Source organism: Nicotiana attenuata, unplaced genomic scaffold (assembly GCF_001879085.1).
Source record: "Nicotiana attenuata strain UT unplaced genomic scaffold, NIATTr2, whole genome shotgun sequence".
NCBI lineage: Eukaryota > Viridiplantae > Streptophyta > Magnoliopsida > Solanales > Solanaceae > Nicotiana > Nicotiana attenuata.
This window is the reverse complement of record NW_017676958.1, coordinates 10,567-17,543: the sequence shown is the minus strand read 5'-3', so window position 1 is coordinate 17,543 and position 6,977 is coordinate 10,567.

Genomic DNA, 6,977 nt, shown 5'->3' with positions numbered 1-6,977 from the left:
GATCTGTGCAAAAAGATGCACAGAGTGTAGCATCAGCACAACCGACCCCATGTGCTGGTAAGTGCCTAGCCTAACCTCGGCGAAGTAGTGACGAAGCTAGACCAGACTACCAGATAAACCTGTGCAGATATATATACAAGTACAACAACATAATAGCGGAAAGTAAACAATTAAAAAACTGGGAGGGGAACATGCTTATGGGGTAGCAGATAAAATAGATTATCAGGAATAATAGAAGAAACTACATCTGATTTCTTCTAACACAGAATAAGTGAAAACAAACCACTTTCACTTGTTCAATGTTCTCTCGTTGCAGGCGTGCAACACGATCCCATTTCCTCATGTCACGTGGTAGGCGTACCACTCGATCCCATTTCATAAAATCACGTGGTAGGCGTACCACTCGCTCCCATTTCATAACATCACGTGGTAGGCGTACCACTCGTTCCCATTTCATAACATCACGTGGTAGGTGTACCACTCGATCCCATTTCACAACATCACGTGGTAGGCGTACCACTCGATCCCATTTCACAACATCACGTGGTAGGCGTACCACTCGATCCCATTTCACAACATCACGTGGTAGGCGTACCACACGATCCCATTTCATAACATCACGTGGTAGGCGTACCACTCGCTCCCATTTCATAATATTTCGTGGTCGGCGTGCCACACGATCCTATTTCTTTCAACACAATACACAAAATAATCCCGGCAAGGGAACAAGATAATATAATAAACTATCCCGGCAAGGGAACAAGATAATATAATAAACTATCCCGGCAAGGGAGATCCAGCTATAACCAAACTTATTCAATTTCTACTTAACACAATTAAATCAATACTCAGTCTCAACAATTACTGGCTCAGTGTTAAAGATTTCCAACCAAGTCCTCATAGACAATAATTAAGAATTTGATAATTTAGCAATTTAGGACTCACGGTCATGCTCGATACCAGTGTATAGATACTCGTCACCATCCCTATACACCGTACTCGACAAATAGCAATTAGCAACTAAGACTCTACTCCTATTCCTTCAAGCCAAAGTTAGACCAAACACTTACCTCGAATGCTCCAAACTCAACTCAAGCCTCTAGTATAGCTTTACCCCTCGAATTCACCACCAAACCGCTCGAATCTAGTCACAAATTACTTGAATGTATCAACAAATGCTAATTGAATCAATTTGGATGCATGAAAATGAATTTCCCAAAGTTTTACTCAAAATTCCCAAAACGCCCCCGGGCCCGTGTGGTCAAAACCTGAGGTTCGAACCAAAACCCGGTTACCCATTCCCCCACGAGTTCATATCTATGATTTATTTTGAAATCGGACCTCAAATTGAGGTCCAACTCCCCAATTTGAAGAAAACCTAGGTTCTACCCAAAATCCCCATTTTCACCCATGAAAAATCCTTGATTTTAAGATGAAAACATGATAAATGATGTAAATGATTGAAGGGATTAAGTAAAAATTGACTTACAAATGATTTGGGGAAGAAAGTTTTCTTGGAAAATCTCCTATGGAGTGTTTGAGTTGAAAGAATGAAGAAATGAGGGTTAAAATTCGTCTAAGTATGAAAAATTGCAGGTCTCAGATGTGGGAAATGCGAACATGGGTTCACAATTACGAACCCAGCAGGCTTGGGAATTGCGAAAATAGTTTGGGAATTGCAAACCTGGGAATTGCGAAGAAAGTTTGGGAAATGCGAACAGGCTTGGGAATTGCGAAAAATGTTTGGGAAATGCGAACCTGGAAATTGCGAAGAAAGTTTGGGAAATGCGAACAGGCTTGGAATTGCGAAAAATGTTTGGTAAATGCGAACTTGGGAATTGCGAAGAAAGTTTGGGAAATGCGAACGATCCTGGTAATTGCGAAAAATATTTGGGAAATGCGAAACCTGCAGGCCTGCAATTCCTTAAGTCCAAAATTTCACCCCGTGGCCTATCCAAAACTCACCCGAGCCCTCGGGGCTCCAAACCAAATATGCACACAACCTCAAAAACATCCTACGGACTTACTCGTGCAATCAAATCGCCAAAATAACATCATATACATAGAATCAAGCCTCAAATCACATGATTTCTTCCAACTTTTTATAAAACACAAATTTTCCATTTTTATGTCCGAAACACGTCAAATGACGTCCGTTTTCAACCAAATTTTACAGAAAGCGCTTAAATCACATATAAGACTTGTACCGAGCGTCAGAACCAAAATACGAGCCCGATACCATAGTCTTCTGATCAAATTTCCTTTCCATTTTCCTTAATTAATTTCAGAAAACAATTTCACACAAAAATTCATTTCTCGGGCTCTAGACCTCGGAATTCGACTCCGGGCACATGCTCGAGTCCCATATTTTTCTACGGACCCTCCGGGACCGTCAAATCATGGGTCCGGGTCCGTTTACCCAAAATGTTGACCAAAGTCAACTTTAATCATATTAATATCAAAATTCATAAATTTTTACACATAATTCATATTTAAGCTTTTCGGCTACGAGCCCGGACTGCGCACGCAAATCGAGGCAAGTAAAAATGAGGTTTTCAAGGCCTCGGAAGCACAGAATGAAAGAGAAAACAGGTGATGACCCTTTGGGTCGTCACATTCTCCACCTTTAAAACAACCGTTCGTCCTCGAACAGACAAAAGAAAGAAGTACCTGAGTCGGGAAATAGATGAGGATAACGGCTCTGCATATCAGACTCGGACCCCCAGGTCGATGCCTCAGGAGGCTGACCTCTCCACTAGACGCGCACTGAAGGAAAACTCTTCGACCTCAACTGTCAAACCTGCCGGTCTAGAATAGCTACCAGCTCCTCCTCATAAGACAGATCCTTGATCAACCGGACAGTGCTGAAATCTAACACGTGGGCTGGATCGCTGTGATACCTCCGAAGCATGGACACATGAAACACTGGATGCACGGCTGACAAGCTAGGCGGCAAGACAAGTCTATAAGCCACCTCTCCCACTCGATCAAGGATCTCAAAGGGACCAATGAACCTAGGGCTAAGCTTGCCCTTCTTCCCAAATCTCATCACGCCCTTCATAGGCGACACTCGGAGCAAGACCCGCTCACCAACCATGAAAGCTACATCCCGGACCTTACGATCTGCATAACTCTTTTGCCGCGACTGAGCCGAACGAAGCCTGTCCTGAATGATCTTGACCTTATCCAAGGCCTCCTGAACTAAATCTGTACCCAATAACCGAGCCTCTCCCGGCTCAAACCATCCAACTGGAGACCGACATCGCCTACCATACAACGCCTCATATGGGGCCATCTGAATGCTGGACTGGTAGCTGTTGTTGTAGGCGAACTCTGCTAAAGGCAAGAATTGGTCCCACGAGCCTCCAAAATCAATGACACAGGCTCGGAGCATATCCTCCAATATCTGAATAGTCCGCTCGGACTGACCGTCTGTCTGAGGATGAAACGCTGTGCTCAACTCAACCCGTGTGCCCAACTCTCGCTGAACTGCACCCCAGAAACGCGAGGTAAACTGCGTACCCCGGTCCGAAATGATAGATACCGGCACACCATGAAGGCGAACAATCTCCCGGACATAAATCTCAGCTAACTTCTCGGATGAATAGGAGACTGCTACAGGAATGAAATGTGCTGATTTGGTCAGCCTATCAACAATAACCCATATCGCATCGAACTTTTTCCGAGTCAACGGAAGTCCAGTAATGAAATCCATGGTAATCATCTCCCACTTCCACTCGGGAAGCTCAATCTTCTGAAACAAACCACTAGGCCTCTGATGCTCATACTTAACCTGCTGACAGTTCAAACATCGAGCCACATATACAACAATATCTTTCTTCATCCTACGCCACCAATAATGCTGCCGCAAGTCCTGATACATCTTCGCGGCGCCCGGGTGAATAGAATACCGAGAACTATGGGCCTCCGCTAAGATCAACTCTCGAATCCCATCGACATTGGGCACACAAACTCGCCCCTGCAATCTCAAAACACCATCATCATCTAAGGTCACCTTCGTGGCACCTCCACGCTGCACCGTGTCTCTCAGGACACACAAATGGGGATCATCAAACTGCCGATCACGGATACGCTCCAATAATGAGGAACGAGCGACCGTGCAAGCCAACACTCTGCTAGGCTCAGAAATATCCAATCTCACAAATCGATTGGCCAAGGCCTGAATATCCAAAGCAAGCGGTCTCTGGCTGACCGGAATATAAGCAAGACTACCCATGCTGGCGGACTTCCTACTCAATGCATCGGCCACCATATTGGCTCTCCCCGGGTGGTACAAGATAGTAACATCATAATCTTTCAATAACTCCAACCATCTCCTTTGCCTCAAATTCAACTCCTTTTGCTTGAACAAATATTGAAGACTCTTGTGATCAGTGTACACCTCACACGTCACACCATATAGGTAATGCCTCCAAATCTTCAAAGCATGAACGATGGCTGCCAACTCTAGATCATGAACCAGATAATTCTTCTCGTGGATCTTCAACTGCCTCGAAGCATAGGCTATGACTCTGCCATCCTGCATCAATACTGCACCAAGCCCAATACGGGAAGCATCACAATAGACTGTATAAGGCCCTGAACCTGTGGGCAAAACCAATACCGGTGCTAAAGTCAGGGTTGTCTTGAGCTTCTGAAAGCTCGCCTCACACTCATCTGACCATCTGAACTGGACACCCTTCTGGGTCAATCTGGTCATCGGGGCTGCAATAGATGAAAATCCCTCCACGAACCGACGGTAATAGCCTGCTAACCCCAAGAAACTCCAAATCTTGATAGCTGATGCTGGTCGAGGCCAGTTCTTGACTGCCTCAATCTTCTTCGGGTCCACCTGAATACCCTCTGCTGATACAACGTGACCCAGGAATGCAACTGAACTCAACCAGAACTCACACTTTGAGAACTTAGCATATAACTGACTATCCTTCAGAGTCTGAAGAACCATTCTGAGGTGCTGCTCGTGCTCCTCCTGACTGCGGGAGTATATCAGAATATCATCAATGAAAACTATCACGAACAAGTCCAAATAAGGCCTGAACACTCGGTTCATCAACTCCATAAATGCTGCTGGGGCATTGGTCAACCCAAATGACATGACCAAAAACTCATAATGCCCATACCGAGTGCGGAATGCTGTCTTAGGGACATCAGACGCCCTAATCCTCAGCTGATGGTAGCCAGATCTCAAGTCTATCTTTGAAAACACCTTTGCACCCTGAATCTGGTCGAACAAATCGTCAATCCTCGGCAGTGGATACTTGTTCTTAATCATCACTTTGTTCAATTGCCGGTAATCAATGCACATCCTCATCGAACCATCCTTTTTCTTCACAAATAACACCGGCGCACCCCAAGGCGAAACGTTGGGTCTAGTGAAACCCTTCTCAAGCAAATCCTGCAACTGGTCCTTTAACTCTTTCAACTCTGGCAGGGCCATGCGGTATGGCGGGATAGAAATGGGATGAGTGCCCGGAGCCAGATCAATACAAAAATCAATATCCCTGTCGGGCGGCATACCCGGCAGGTCTGAAGGGAAAACCTCGGGGAACTCCCGAACAATAGGAACATAATCAATAGTAGGGACCTCTGCGCTGGAATCGCGAACATATGCTAGATAGGCTAAACACCCCTTCTCGACCATGCGTCGAGCCTTCACATATGAAATAACTCTGCGGGTGGTATGCCCTGGGGTCCCTCTCCACTCCAAACGAGGAAATCTGGCAAAGCCAATGTCACGGTCTTGGCGTGACAATCCAAGATAGCATGATACGGGGACAACCAATCCATCCCTAATATAACGTCAAAATCCACCATGTCTAAGAGAAATAAATCAACACGGGTCTCAAGACCCTCAAACACTACCACACAGGAACGATGCACTCGGTCGACCACTATAGAATCACCCACCGGTGTAGATACATAAACAGGAATACCCAAAGCATCACTAGGCATGACCAAGTGGGGTGCAAAATAGGATGACACATACGAATACGTAGACCCAGGGTCAAATAGCACTGAAGCATCCCTATCACAGACCAGAATAGTACCTGTAATAACTGCATCTGAAGACTCAGCCTCTGGCCTGGCTGGAAGAGCATAACACCGGGGCTGGGCCCCACCTCCCTGAACCATATCTACGGGACGATCGGCTGCTGGCTAGCCTCTACCTCTGGCGGTCCGAGCTCCACCTCTACGGTCTCTACCTCCACCTCTATGATCCCTACCCCCGCCTCTAGCTGGCTGGGTAGGCTGTGGATCACCTGGTGCCTGAATCATGGGGCGAGGACCCTGCTGCTGGGAACTAACCGAAGCTCGAGGGCAAAATCTGACAATGTGACCCGGATCACCACAACCGTAACAAGCCCTCGGCTGCTGAGACTGCTGGCCCTGTCGACCTGAATGTCCTCCCCGAAAACTCTGAAGTGGTGGGGCACTGATGGGTGCTGATGGGGAACTGTGAAGCTAATGGTCAGAATAATGCGGCTGAGAACCACGACCATTTGAAGTACCATGAGAGACCTGAAGAGCTAACTGAAAGGGCCTCGGAAAATGGCCTCTACCATAAGAATCTCTACCTCCAGACGAGGTACCACTGAACCTACCTGCATGACGGGGCCTCTTATCCGGCCCATGACCACCTCCCCGTGCAAGAGCCATCTCAACTCTACGGGCCGCATTGGCCGCCTCCTGAAAAGAAATCTCACTCCCGGCTCCCATAGCCATCTGAAGACGGATCGGCTGAATCAATCCATCAATAAACCTCCGCACCCTCTCTCTCTCGGTGGGGAGTATAACAGTAGCATGGCGTGCTAGATCGATGAACCGGGTCTCATACTGAGTGACTGTCATAGAGCCCTGCTGGAGGCGCTCGAACTGCCTGCGAAGAGCCTCTCGCTGAGTAACTGGGAGGAACTTCTCCAAAAACAACTCTGCAAACTGGTCCCAAGTCAATGATG